At 41.3% G+C, this 14,750-nt stretch overlaps 1 protein-coding gene across 3 annotated transcripts in view; it reads left to right on the top strand.

Annotated features, from left to right (window-relative positions):
* The first annotated feature begins 619 nt into the window (after positions 1 to 619).
* Ralgps2 (Ral GEF with PH domain and SH3 binding motif 2) overlaps positions 620 to 14,750 on the top strand; it is a 126,829-nt gene continuing 112,698 nt past the window's right edge. For all 3 annotated transcript variants that reach the window (XR_007212511.1, XM_048356770.1, XM_048356769.1), the window contains exon 1: positions 620 to 759. The gene's annotated coding sequence lies outside the window, so the exon portion shown is untranslated. The remainder of the gene's footprint in view (positions 760 to 14,750) is intronic.

The following is a 14,750-nucleotide window of genomic DNA, read 5'->3' as shown; positions in this document are numbered from 1 at the left end:
GTCATTTGTTCATTAAGCCAACCATCGCACCCTGCCTAACACCTACAAAGGCGTACTTCCAACACTTCCGGATCTTAATGTGGGAGAGAACTGATCCCCGTAATTTATGACCGTGTGAGGGGGGTGACTTCACATTTGGAGCCCCCTTCTCCTTGTGCCGGGGAGAGCTGGATATATGAGTATGGGGCCAAGTGTCTCCCCACTCTGTCTCCCCAGAGGTGGGGGTACTGGGAGGCCATACGCCTCAGGGGGCTGCACCGCGGAGGCCCGGCGCGGGAGGGGGGGCTGCAGCGACGCCCCACCTGTCCGTCACCGAGAAAGCAGCCACGCTCGGCGGGTGGAGCTACTTTCGGCGGCAGGCGCTGCGCGGTAGAGGCTGCGGCTGGGGGCGCGCGGCGGATAGGGGCGGCGGCCGTTGGTCACGGCCCAGCTGCCGCGCGGCGGCTGGGAAGTGCCTTGGAGAGACCCCACGGGCAGGGGCGCTCGGGGTCGCGCGCGCCCGCGCTCGCCCGGTGCGCACGCGTCTCCGCCCCTCCCCTCCCGCCGACGCGCGCCCCCGCCAGGCCCGCTCTCCTCCCCCACCCCCGCGCGGACGGGGTGGATCCCGCGCACTCCCCTCCCCCGAGCGCCAGCGGCGGGCACTGAATGAGAGACGCCGGCTGCTCGGCTCGCCGGGCGCTACCCTCGGCGGTTGCGGCGGTGGATCGTGAGGCCGGCGTCGACCTTCCATCCTCTGAGGTGGCGGTCGCGGCCGCACAGGTCGGTGCTGTGGAGGCGGGCGGTGCGGGGGAGGGAAGGTGGGCGAGCTGCGATGCCCCGGGCGGGCGGCTTGGGGAATGGCGGAGGCTCGGGCGATGCGGCGCGGTGCGGCGCTGCTCTCCCGCCTGTGGGCCCCTCAGGCGCGGGAGGGCTGCGGAGCTCCGGCGGCAGGGGCCGCGCCTCCTTCTCCCCCAGTCCGGGGCGGCTGTGGGGAGCCGACCGGTTGGCCCGAGGCCCGGAGCTCGGGCGACCCTCGGAGCCTGCCTCGCCCGGCTCTTTCCCCGAGTGGCGGAGGCTCCCGGCCGCCTCCCGCGCGGTACTGGCGGTGCCCCAGCCTCCCTTCTGGTAAGCCCGACCGGGGACCCGCCGAGCCGGCCACACCCCCTCCTCTGGCCCGGGAGGCTGCACCCGGAGGCTCGGTCGTCGTGACCTGTTGCGGGGCGCCGCCGCTGCCGTGCGGACGCGGCCCGAGGTCAGCTCTGCCGCCGCCGCGAGCGCGGCGTGCCGACACCCGAGGAGATGCCGGACGTATCTGATCAAACCCTCGCGGAGCCGCGCTATCTGTGTGTAAATATCCGGAATTCCAGCGCTGTGTCGGCTTCGGCACGCTCGTAAACGCCGGGCTCCGGGGACGATTTGGGAGAAACTCGTCCCCGAGTGGAGAGCTGGAGAAGAGCCTGAAGGCGTGCGGAGCGGTCCCCCGCCTCCCCACCTGCTCCCCTCGAAGCTCCTTTCCCCTGGCTGTGTTGTGTAGACGCAGGCCAGTTTCAGGGTACGTGGGCGTGTTTGGGGTGACGCTGCGAGCTGATAGGTGGTACCTTAGTACAAATGTTAATTTGTGTGAACAGGGAGGGGCGCGGGAGGAGGAAGAAAGGGCCACTGGTGGTAGCTGTGGAGGAGGAGCGGTGGAAACGCGAAATTTCAGATCTGCGAGCGCTCAAAAAGAAATACCTAACGCCCATTGTGTAAGATCTTGAAGTGAAAACGAGAGAGAGCAATTAATTGAGCTTTATCTTGTATATTGCCCTGGATTCCGCCCACTTCCCCATACTCATTAGTTGCCATAGAGAGCTTTGTTTTCGTACCAGTGTTTGTGTTTGTTTATGAATTGATTTTAAAAAAAGGTTTACCAGATGGACTCTCGGTCAAGTGTCTTCGAAGATGACCGTAAGAATTTTGTAATCTGTGTATGTTGAGTATTGCTGTGATATGTAGATCATAGCTTGCGAGCCATGAATGAAGAAGCCTGTTCCACCCAGATAATTATGCTTGTGAGGGCTGTAGAATCAAGTGTATGGCTACTGCTGACTATCTTAGCCTAGACTTTAAGGACTATGAGGAAACTTGTATCCAAACAGTATTATTTTAATAAAAATAACCTCTAAGCTTTGTAGTTAAGAAGTTGATTTTGTAGCTTTAAAGACTGCAAAATAACTTTTCTTAGCCAGATCGGTAAATCAAATGTAAAGATATTCATTACATGCAATTTTAAAAGAAATAATTTAAATGTAATTATTTTAAACTTAATGGGCTGGGGATATGGCCTAGTGGCAAGAGTGCTTGCCTCGTATACATGAGGCCCTGGGTTCAAGTCCCCAGCACCACATATACAGAAAACGGCCAGAAGTGGCGCTGTGGCTCAAGTGGCAGAGTGCTAGCCTTGAGCAAAAAGAAGCCAGGGACTACAGTGCTCAGGCCCTGAGTTCAAGCCCAGGACTGGCCAATAAAAATAAACTTAACGTTGTGTTTTCAGATTGTAGCATAATATCGAAATGATAGGCCTGCCTTTTTCACGTTATAGCCCACCTTTTTTTTTGGCCAGTCCTGGGGCTTGGACTCAGGACCTGAGCACTGTCCCTAGCTTCTTTTTGCTCAAGGCTAGCACTCTACCACTTGAGCCACAGCGCCACTTCTGGCTTTTTCTATATATGTGGTGCTGAGGAATCGAACCCAGGGCTTCATGTATATGAGGCAAGCACTTTACCACTAGGCCATAATCCCAGTCCCCCACTTTTTTCTTTTTTTTTTTTTTTGCCAGTCCTGGAGCTTGAGCTCAGGGCCTGAGAACTATCCTTGAACTTCTTTTTGCCCGAGGCTACCACTGTACTACTTGCTCCAAGGATCACTTCCAGCCTTTTCTGTTTATGTGGTACTGAGGAATCGAACCCAGGGCTTCATATATTTGAGGCAAGCACTCTACCACTAGGCCATATTCCAAGCCCCTAGTCCACCTTTCTTTGATTTAAGAAACTTTACATTTCAAAATACTGTGGTGGGAGTTTGGGAATACTTTTCACTTTGCTACCTTATACCAGATCGCAACAGAAATTTGAAGGTAGTGCTTATTCCTAAAAATTGTTATACACTTTTCTGATGCTTATTTGTAATATTAGAATACACCTAAGTTTTCTAAGTCAAAATACAATTTTAAAACTGGCTTTGTGAATCAGATAGATATATGTGAATAACGCAGTTATGTGTATTGAAATACCTCCTATATCCTTTTCAGTTTACTATGTTATTACAGTTGAAAGAGTAATTCATTCTCTACACAGTTACTCTCTCAGCTGGAATGATGGCTGTATAGGTGAAATTGTTCTGTTAAACAGAGGTGTAGCTCATTCATTCTCTGTGCACTATGGCATGCTGGGCCTAGAATTCAATCCCTCACTCTAGTTTAGCTTTTTCCACCCATGGCTGCTGCTTTATCACTTGAGCACATATCTTCACTTCCTGCTTTGGATGGCTAATTGGAGATAAGAGACTTGGTTTCTCTGCTTGGCTGACTTTGAACCTTGATAATCAGGTCTCAGCCTTCTGGGTAGCTAGGAACCACCAGCTCCCTGCACTTATTTGTTCATTTTTATACATACTAAGTACCTACTTAGTGTCAGTCCTTAGATGTTTGGGATACAGTGGGGGAAGAAAACTATGCCTTCGTGGAGCTTATATGGTAAGTGGGCAAGTCTGTTTAAAAATTTAAGGAGTAGAAACTCTTAAGACTTTTGATGAAGGAAGGTCACTGCTTGTGTTTTTCCTTCTGAGAATAGAGGGAATTATTATTGAACAGAAGCCATAAGACAGTTATTTTAAAAAATAATGCCTCTGCTTATGCTTATACACACTATTTTTGGTTTCCAAGCATAACAAAGATAAACATTCCACCTGAAGTCAGATAGTACATAGCCTACATGTAGTTGAACTGTGTATTCTTTTTTTTTTTTTTGCCAGTGCTGGGGCTTGAACTCAGGGCCTGGGCACTGTCCCTGAGTTTCTTGTGCCCAAGCCTAGCACTCTACCACTTGAGCCACAGTGCCACTTCTGGTTTTTTCTGTTTATGTGATGCTGAGGTATTGAACCCAGGTCTTTATGCACGCTAGTAGAATGCAAGCATTCTACTACTAAACCATATTCCTAGCCACTTCTTTACATTTTATAAAAGTGGTTATTGAAAATATTCTTTTGGAATATATAAGGCAGATTTTTTAAGCTTAAATATTTTAAATTTCACCATTTTTTGTAGTGAGCCAGTGCCCCATTGTTTCACAAAATTGAATAATCATCGTTGAAATTAGAAAAAAAATCTCTCTGGAGGTGATTATTTTTCCATTGTGATTAACATATGACAAACATTAATATAGACTTTTGCAGATTTGAAAGCTTTTTAATGTTAATTATACTTGAAAATATTTTGTACTTCCAATTGGCAGGATTATCAGTAAATAACAGTGACACTAAGCATTATTATATCTGTGTTAGATGAGAAACTAAAGTTTAAAAATAGGTCTTTTGGAAAGGAAAATAAATATAATGCATTTCCCTATGAATTGCTTCTTTACATTTCCATTGACTTGTATTTATTGAGAGTACAAAGACTGTTAAACAACTATCATGCAATTAATTTGGAGTCCCTCCCTCCTTCCCTTCTTTCCTTCCTTCTCTCCCTCCCTCCCTGCCTTTACTTCCCACTCCCCTCCCTTCCTTCTTTCCTCCCTTTTTTTTTGATGGCACTAGAACACAGGGCCTATGCTTGCTAGCCAGGCCCTTTGCCATTTGACCTACACACTAACCCCTTAATTGTTTTATATATTTTCCAGATGGGTTCTTGCAGTTTTGACAAGCTAGGCTTTGAATTATAATTCTCCTACCTGTGCCTCCCAGTAACTAGGACATCAGGTGTGTGATACCATGCTTGGTTTATTTGAGATGGGGCTTAACAATTTTGCTGGTATCAAACTGTGCCCCGATCTCTGCTTCCCTAGTAGCTAGAATTCTAGTTATGAGTTATCCAGCTTGGCCCAGGTAAATTACTTTTAATCCTTCCCTTCATTGTCCTGATAATCTGGAAGTAATGCAGTTTATTACTCTCTGCTCTTAGCAGGTACACACTACCAGTCATAGAAATTATTCTTCAAATATTCTTTATTAGCTATTTCAATAATTTTGGGGGGCAATACTCCTCAGCAGTTATGGTGGGCTTGCTCTTGACTACTTTTGATAGTTACAACCTTATCCACCAGGATTCCCAGTTTTTCTGCTCATTTTGATTCTCTAGGAGAAACTGCTCAAAATTGGCAGCATCCACCATTTCGTCTATCAGGTGTGGGAAAATATCTTCTGTATAAGTAGCCAGAAAAAAATAATTTGGTACAAGACAAGACAGGTATGCTTCTCCTTACCCTGCCCTCAGCCATCTTCCTGTATTGATAATTTTATATGGCCTTTGAATGATGTTATAAATATCCAGATAGCCCTTGGCAGGAAAAAGGTTCCCCACCATGTGTGGGTTCAGTCCTGGGTCAACTTTAGAATTTGCTACTCTCTTTCCCTTACTTGACCACAAGCTTTTTTAGAAATACATGCCAGCAAGGAGGCAGAGAGACTATAATGGCATCTTGATTAATGACTTGAGCCCTTTGATTAAGGAAAACTTTTAACTACCTAATAAGAATAAAACACTCGAATTTAAAATATCACATCACCTACTCTGGAAGGAAAATGTTTGAGTGTAAATTTACCCAGCCATTTAAATATTTTAGTGATTAGCTAGAGATGTTGAGATGTGATGGAGATACATAGATGTGTAATGCATTATCCATATGTAATACATCTCTGTTAATGTTAGTTTGAAAAGGAAAGCCATTAGAAAACTTTTGGTACTGAGTATTGAATGATAAATTGCCTTGGACTGTGAGAGTCTTAAAAATGAAACTTTAACCTTAAGCTTAATTGATAGACAACCTTTTGTTATTTTACATCCTTTTTGTCTCAGACCTGTTTTCCTTCTAAGTTTGATTTTCTTTAGTTCTTGAAGAGACATTTTCTAAAAACTATATCTAAATAGAATTCCCATCACACGCTGTTCCCTTACTTTGCTTTTTCTTTCCCCACCATATTGATTGACATTATAGCATACCTTAAATTATTTATTATTTGCCTTCCTTTCTGAACATATACTTTATGAGGGCAAGGACTTGGTTTTGTTTAGTGCTTTTGTCCTAGCACTTAGAAGTGCTTGAGACATAGTAGTGCTCAGGTATTTGGAAACTGAGTCAGTAATTAATTGCTCATTGATATTAAGTGATAACACCACTTTTTTGTTTGTTTAGTTTATGTTATATGGAGGGGATTTGTGGTTATGGTTCTCCCCCCCTCCCTTTTTTTTTTTTTTGGCCGTCCTGCGCCTTGGATTCAGGGCCTGAGCACTGTCCCGGGCTTCTTCCCGCTCAAGGCTAGCACTCTGCCACCTGAGCCACAGCGCCCCTTCTGGCCATTTTCCATATATATGGTGCTGGGGAATCGAACCGAGAGCTTCATGTGTAGGAGGCAAGCACTCTTGCCACTAGGCCATATTCCCAGCCCCCCCCCCCCTTTTTTTTGTTTAAACCTCATGCCTGGTACTTTCACTCTTTTTCTGCTACTGGCTGGCATTCTACCATTTGAGCCATACTTCCAGGTCCAGCCTTTTTCTAGTTATTTGAATTTGTCTGCAGTTCTGGCTGTCTCCTAACTGTGATCCTGAGATTTCAGTCTCCTGAAACCTAAGGATTATAGAGTTCCAGCTCTTTGTGTGCTCTACTTCTCTTATTTTCTCTCTCATTAATACTTTATGCATAATAAGAAAGTTACATTACACTATTGATAATGAAAAACTTAGTTACCTGCTTCATTTGTTTATATTCCCTCCCCCTTGCTCTCAGAGCTTACTAATACTTTTAACTTTTTCATAATCTTGATAATCTTACTTTTTTGTTTTATTTTCAATTATGAATGCACGATTCTACTGTTTTACAATTTTTATGTTCAAACAATGATTTATTAAAGATAAAATGTAAAAATGATTTTTGTACAAATGCCTTCCAAATTTTCAGGCATGGAATCCAAGTAGGTTTCATAGAAAACACTGTAGCCAGGTATGTTTTACAACTTTTAAATGTTACCTATTGGGAAAGATGTTTATTTTTATTTTATTTTATTTTTTTGTTTTTTGTTTTTGTTTTTTGCCAGTCCTGGGGCTTGAACTCAGGGCCTGAGCACTGTCCCTGGCTTCTTTTTGCTCAAGGCTAGCACTCTATCATTTGAGCCACAGCACCACTTCCGGCCTTTTCTATATATGTGGTGCTGAGGAATTGAACCCAGGGCTTCATGTATATGAGGCGAGCACTTTACCACTAGGCCATATTCCCAGTCCAAGATGTTAATTTTAATTTTTTTTTTTTTTTGGCCAGTGCTGGGGACTGAGTGAGCACTGTCCCTCGCTTCGTTTTGCTCAAGGCTAGCACTCTTACCACAGTGCCATTTCTGGCCTTTTCTGTATATGTGGTACTGAGGAATCAAACCTAGGACTTCAAGTATGGGAGGCAAGCACTGTACCACTAGGCCATATTCCCAGTTCCCCACCCCACCCTCTTTTTAATTTTTTTTTTTTTTTTTTGCCTGTCCTAGGGCTTGAACTTAGGGCCCGGGCACTGTCCCTGATCTTGTTTTCTTTTGCTCAAGGCTAGCACTCTACCACTTGAGCCACAGTGCCACGTCTCGCCTTTTCTGTATATGTGGTGCTGAAGAATCAAACCCAGGGCTTCATGCGTGCTAGGCAAGCACTCTTCCACTAAGCCACATTCCCAGTCCGTATTTTAATATTCTTAATGTCACCTTAAAACTTGTTTTTCTCTTCCCTATATTGTTATTTTATATTTTTTTACTAAAATTTACTGCATGTTAGAGTTAATTTTCTCTTATATTTTTCCTTAGCTTTCTGTTTGTCTCTTATTTCTTTCCCCACAAACTGTTTGAACTTTGAAGATATTGACCAAGTATTCTTTTTGAAAGTTTGCTCCAACCTGTACTAAACTTTGCACTTAGGCTATATGGGCTAATCTTGTAACTCTATTATGCTTCTGACAACTCTGGATCCATGTCTTATTTTTCAGTTTACTCTTTGGGTAACTTGTATCTTTTGGTAACTTAGTATATAGCAAGTGAACTTTTGAGCTGTTTGTATTACTAAAAATATTTTACTTTTACCCTGACATTTGGTTAATAATTTATTTGGGTGGATGTAGAAAGTGAAAATCATTTTTCCTTAAGATAAAGGATAATTGGGGAATTTTCTGCCTTCAAGTAGTTGTTGAAAGTTTTTTTTTTTTTTTGGCCAGTCCTGGGCCTTGGACTCAGGGCCTGAGCACTGTCCCTGGCTTCTTCCCGCTCAAGGCTAGCACTCTGCCACTTGAGCCACAGCGCCGCTTCTGGCCGTTTTCTGTATATGTGGTGCTGGGGAATCGAACCTAGGGCCTTATGTATCCGAGGCAGGCACTCTTGCCACTAGGCTATATCCCCAGCCCTGTTGAAAGTTTTAATACCTTTCATAGACATAATTTTTTTGGTATGTAATCTAGTCTTACTGCTTTTTTTCTTATTATCAGTATAGTAGATATGTCCCTGATGCTTTATGTGTCTTGTGTGGATCTTCCTTTTCTTATGCAGGGAACTTAATGGGCCCAAGAACTATGATATTTTAGGTATCATAGGGAATGTAGTGGTTTTACTAGTGGTTTGCTATTCCCTGAGGTACATACAGGTAGAAGGATTAGCATGTGCATTTTTAGGAATGGAGAGTTACTATAATGGGAGATGGTAGAATATATGATTAGGAACATGATGGTACTGGTTTGTTTCTATTCTAGCTTACACAGATAGCAGGGTCATCAGCTGAGAGCTTACTGATTCCTTTTAAGGAGGAATGTAACTCTAAGGAGTATGTAACAGATTTGAGAAGAGAGAAAATAACAGAAAGTAATCAAAGTATGAAAAGGGGATTGAAATTGGGATGTATATTATGATTGATATGCAACACTGTAGTTTCATTGGAGAGAGAAAACCCTGAAATTCCTGTGACTTTATTTATTTAATTGGTTGGTTGTAGATGTGAGCCACCAGCAGCCAGCCTGTTCATGACTTTAGTGGGACTGCTTCTAAAACTTCATGAAATATAATGTTTTACTATTGATTTTTAATATGTGACTGAAGACAACTTTAAGGTTTTTTTTAACTTAAAGCTTTTTTATGGATTAATACTTTGTAGTGTTTTCTGAAATTTTAAAGCAAATAAAAATAAGTGTTGAATTCAAATTTTCTTTGAATTTCAAAATTTCTGTATTGGTAGACATAATCAGATGTATTTTCCCCACTAATCTGCTAATAGGATTTGTTATATTAATAGATATCTTCTGAGTTAAACCCTACTTATGTGATGCAGCTGCTCCTCCACTGATGAATTTGATTTGCCAATATCTTACAAATACCAAAGTACATAGTTTTGTTTCCAGGTCTTCTAGTCTGTTCCAGTGCTCTTCTGGTCTGTGTTTGTGCCAATACCAAGGTGTTTTTATTATTATAGCTTTATAGTAGAGCTCGAGGTTGGGATGTGATACCACTAGCATTGCTTTTTTGCCTAGAATTGCTCTGGTGATTCAAAGTCTTTGGTTATCCCATATGAATTTTTGGATTGTTTTCTCTTATCTTCATAAAGAACTTCATTGGGCTTTTGATGGGCATTGCATTAAATTTGTAGACCATTTCTGGCAGTATGGCCATTTTAATCAATATTAATTCTACCTAACCATGAACATAGAAGGTCTTTCCATTTCCTGATGTTGTCTTTGATAACTTCAAATTTTATAGTCTTTTACTGCCTTGCTTTGGTTTAGATGTACATATGTGTGTGTACATACACACACACACACACACACAAATATATATAATTATTGGTGTTTTTGTTTTGTTTGCCAGTCCTAGGGCTTGAACTCAGGGCCTGAGTACTGTTCCTGGCTTCTTTTGCTCAAGGCTAGCACTCCACCACTTGAGCCGCAGCTTTTTCTGTTTATGTGGTGCTGAGGAATCAAATCCAGGTCTTTATGCGTGCTAGGCAAGCACTCTACCACCAATCCACACTCCCAGCCCTTATTGTTTTTTTTTAAATATTTTTTTTGCCAGTCTTGGGGCTTGAACTCATGGCTTTTGCTCAAGTCTAGCACGCTACCACTTGAACCACAGCGCCACTTCTGCTTATGTAGTACTGAGGAATCTAATCCAGGGTTTCATGAATGCTAGGCAATCTATCATTAAGCCACATTCTCAGCCCAAGGCTATTGATTTTTTTTTGTGGTTTAATTTTGTATCTTGCTATTTTGCCAAAGTTAGTGATCAGCTCGAGATCTTGGGTATGGAGTCTTGTGGGTCCTTTAGATTTAAGATCATGTCATCTTTTCCTAAATGTGTGTACCTTTTATGTCTTGCCCTTCTTGCTTTATTGCTTTGGCTAGGAATTCTAGTTGGTTGAAGAGTGGGAGTGGACGTCTATGCCTTGTTCCTGATTTTAGAGGAAATGGTTTTAGTTTTTTACTATTCAAAGTGATTTTGGCTGTTGATCTGTCATATATAACCATACCTCCAGTTCCAGCTTGTCTTCTCAGGCTGTCTTTGAAGGAATAGCAGTTTTAAAAAATTTTTTTCTGGTTGTTTAATCTTTTGTGTTAATAAAACTATCTAAAATCAAGGAAATAAAAATAAAACAGTTTTGAAACTTAAAAAAGCCAGGTATGCATAAATAAGTATGCCATATTTGCTTTATTATTAATACCAGCCAGGAAAAGATTGTAAATGTTCATCAACAAAAACATGTATAAATAATTTGATGTAATCTTACAGTGGAACACTGTACAGCAGTGAAGAAATAAACTGTAGCCATATTCAACAAAGTGGTAAATAAGGATAGACAGTATATTGATCAAAAGAAACCAGATACAAGCTGGGCACCAGTGGCCCACACCTATAATCCTAGCTACACAGGAGGCTGAGATCTGAGGATCATGGTTTGAAGCCAGCCTAGGAAGGAAATTCTGTGAGACACTTATCTCTAACAAAACTACTCAATAAAGCCAGAAATGGCTCTGTGGCTCAAATGGTAGAGCATTCACCTTGAGCAAAAGAAACTCAGGGACAGCACCCATGCCCAGAGTTCAAGTCCCAGGACCAGCCACCCCCCCCCCCAAAAAAAAAAGAGGTAATGGGAATGTGGCTTAGTGGTAGAGTGCTTGTCTAGCATGCATATAGCCCAGGGCTTGATTTCCTCAGTACCATATACCCAGAAAGGCCAAAAGTGGTGCTGTAACTCAAGTGGTAGAGTTCTAGACTTGAGCAAAGGAAGCTCCAGGGACTCAGAAACTTGGGGACTCAGGCTCTGAGTTCAAGCCCCAGGACTGGCAAGAAAAAAAAAAAAAAAGAAAAACAGAAAAGAAACCAGACACAAGAGTGAATCTATTTATGTGGAGTTCAGAAAGTAAATCAAACTCACCTGTGTGATAGAAGTGAGGACTGTATTTAAGGTTTGGGATTACAATGGTAAGAGGAATATGATTTTGGATTTTTAATGGATGTTTGTCTGAATGTCTACTTAGCAAAAAGTCATCAAATTATACTTTAGATATATGACAATATCCCAATAAAAATAAACCAGGCAAAAAACAAAGAAATAATACCACTCAGGTAAAGTCTTGTATACTCTGAAGACACTTATACTGCATTCATATGCAGTTTCTGTCATTTTTAATGGTTTTGTTGTATTGTGTACATCTATCATAAGCACTCTTGTTGACATTTAATTTCTAACTTGTACATATTATTAATAGTGGTAGAGCTAATATTTTTGATTATATGTCTTCCTGTGCTTTTCTTTAAATTTTCTTTCATTTTTATGACAGTACTGGTGCTTGAACTCAGGGCCTTGCACTTTTGCTTTTTTTTTTTTTTTGTCAGTCCTGGGGCTTGAACTCTGGACCTGGGCACTGTCCCTGAGCCTCTTTGTGCTCAAAGCTAGTGCTCTACCACTTGAACCACAGTACCACTATTTATGTGGTACTGAGGAATGGAGCCCAGGGCCTCATGCATGCTATGCAAACACTCTACCACTAGGCCACAATCCTAGCCCCAGCCATATTTTTATGATTAGTTTTTATTTACTTTTATTTTTTGCCAGTCCTGGGGCTTGAACTCAAGGCCTGAACACTATCCCTGAGCTGCTTTTGCTCAAGGCTAGCACTCTACCACAGTGCCTCATCTGTTTTTTAATCTGTTTATGTGGTACTGAGGAATCAAACCCAGGACTTCATTCATGCTAGCCAAGCACTCTACCACTGAGCTGCATTCCCAGCCCTATCACTATTTTTAAATTAATTTACATTAGTTGTGTAAGGAGTTTTATTATCCTATTTCTATATATGCTCACCTGATCAGACTTGCACTAGTTAATATTAACTGTACATGTTAATAAGGTTCAATCTGATATATATATATAATGTATTATATATAGATGTTATAAGTATATGTATATTGCCAATCCTGGCACTTGAACTAAGGGCCCAAGCACTGTCCCTGGCTTCTTTTGCTTAAGGTTAGCCCTCAACCACTTGAGCCACAGCACTACTTCTGGCTTTTTCTGTTTATGTGGTGCTGAGGAATTGAACCCAGGGCTTCATGCATGCTAGGTGCAAGCACTCTACCACTAAGCCACATTCCCAGCCCATAGTCTGATATTTTAATACATGCAAATAGCATGCACTAATCAAGTCCAGCCTTCCACTATCTGCCATCCCTGCTTTTCAACCTCTAGAAATAACTTCAGCACACTAGTTGGATTTTTAATTACTTTTTTTTTTGGTACTGGTCCTGGGGCTTGAACTAAGGACCTGGGCACTATCCCTGAGCTTTTGGCTGAACATCAATGCTCTACCATTTGAACCACAGATCTATTTCTAGTTGGCTTTTTAAAACATACATATTAGAGAAAAAAACATTGTGAAAGTGTCCATACTATCCTGATTTACAGATTCAGTACACATATCATTAAATTTCCAAAGACATTTCTTTTCTTTTTTTCATTTCCTTATTGTTAAAGTGATGTAAAGAGGGGTTGCAGTTTCATATGTAAGGCAGTGAGTACATTTCTTATCCAACTTGTTACCTCCTCATTTTTCCCCCACCTCCCCCCCCAAAGACATTTCTTCACAGAAAAATTCATATGGGTACTCCAGAGACCCTGAACAACCAATGCAATAACAGACACACAAACTAGTTTGATATAATCCCATTTGTCTGTTACTGCTTTTGTTGCCTATACTTTTGGAATCATATTAAAGGCTCATTGCTTATATAAAATGTCTTGAAGTGTTTCCTCTTTGTTGTAGTGGTTTCAGAATTTCAAGTTTTACATTTAAGTCTTAGATCCATTTTGAGTTCATTTTTGTAGACGAGAGATAGGGGTCAAATGTCAGTATTCTGTATGTAGATACCCAATTTTCCTAACATTATTTATTCAAGAGGCTCTTACTTCACCAGTGCATGTTTTTGGTTTCTTTGTTGAATATCATTAGGCTGTAGATCATACATTTATGTCTGGATTCTCTGTTCTGTTTCTTCATTCTCCAGTCTGCATGTCTGTTTCTCTGACCATGTGGTATTGTGGTTACTGAGACTCTGTAGTATGTCTTGAAAACCAGGTCCTGTGATGCCTCCTTCCAACCTTGTTTTTTTTTTTTTTAACTCGATTATTTTATCTGTTCATGGTCTTTTGTGCTTCCATATGAATTTTTGGTTGTTTTTCTAGGTCTGGAATTTTGCTAAGAATTACACTGAATCTGTAATGTGGGTAGTGTGGATATTTTCATAATTCCTCCAGTTTGAGATCTTTCTGTTTCTTGGAGTGACCTTTGATTTCTTTGTTTTGCTTTCATTGTAGAAAACTGGCTTCTTTGAGTTTATTCCTAGGTATCTTTTTTTTTTTTGGTAGCTTTTATGAATGAACTTGCTTTGGTGATTTCATTTCAGCTATATTGTCATTGATGTATAAAAATGGTACTGAGAGGAAGATAATGAAATTATCACAGCTTTAACTAGGCTGGTTGCTATCAGGAATGACAGAGGTGACATCACTCACCCAAGAGTGTACAGATAATAAAGGATAACATGGGAACTTTATGAACACATTAATGCCTACAATGTTTAACAGAGATGAAATGGAATACATTCTTTGAAACACATACTATAAAACTTCATTCAAGAAGAAATAGACAACCTGAATAACTTGACATGTTCAAGAAAATCAGTTTTTGATTAAAATATTTCCCCCAAACGCAAACTATAAAAAACACTTTGGGCCCAGATGACTTCACAGGTAAATTCAACTAAACAGTTAAGGAAATAAAGGAAAGCCCATCCTATAAAAAATTCTTAAACTCAATTAGACAAAGATACTTTGAGAAAAGAAGATTATACAGAAATAATCTGTGTGAACAAAGATGCAAGATTTAAAAGCATATTTTAACAAACATTGCAGTTTATCAAAAGAATAATACATCATGTCAAGTGAATTTTATTTCAGGAAAGTTAGGATAAGTTAACACTTAAAAACATTCACTGTCAGAGATGGGAGATGGAAA

This window comes from Perognathus longimembris, chromosome 11 (genome assembly GCF_023159225.1).
Source record: "Perognathus longimembris pacificus isolate PPM17 chromosome 11, ASM2315922v1, whole genome shotgun sequence".
Lineage (NCBI taxonomy): Eukaryota > Metazoa > Chordata > Mammalia > Rodentia > Heteromyidae > Perognathus > Perognathus longimembris.
The sequence above is the reverse complement of the archived record's forward strand: the minus strand, read 5'-3'. Positions and strand labels throughout refer to the sequence as shown.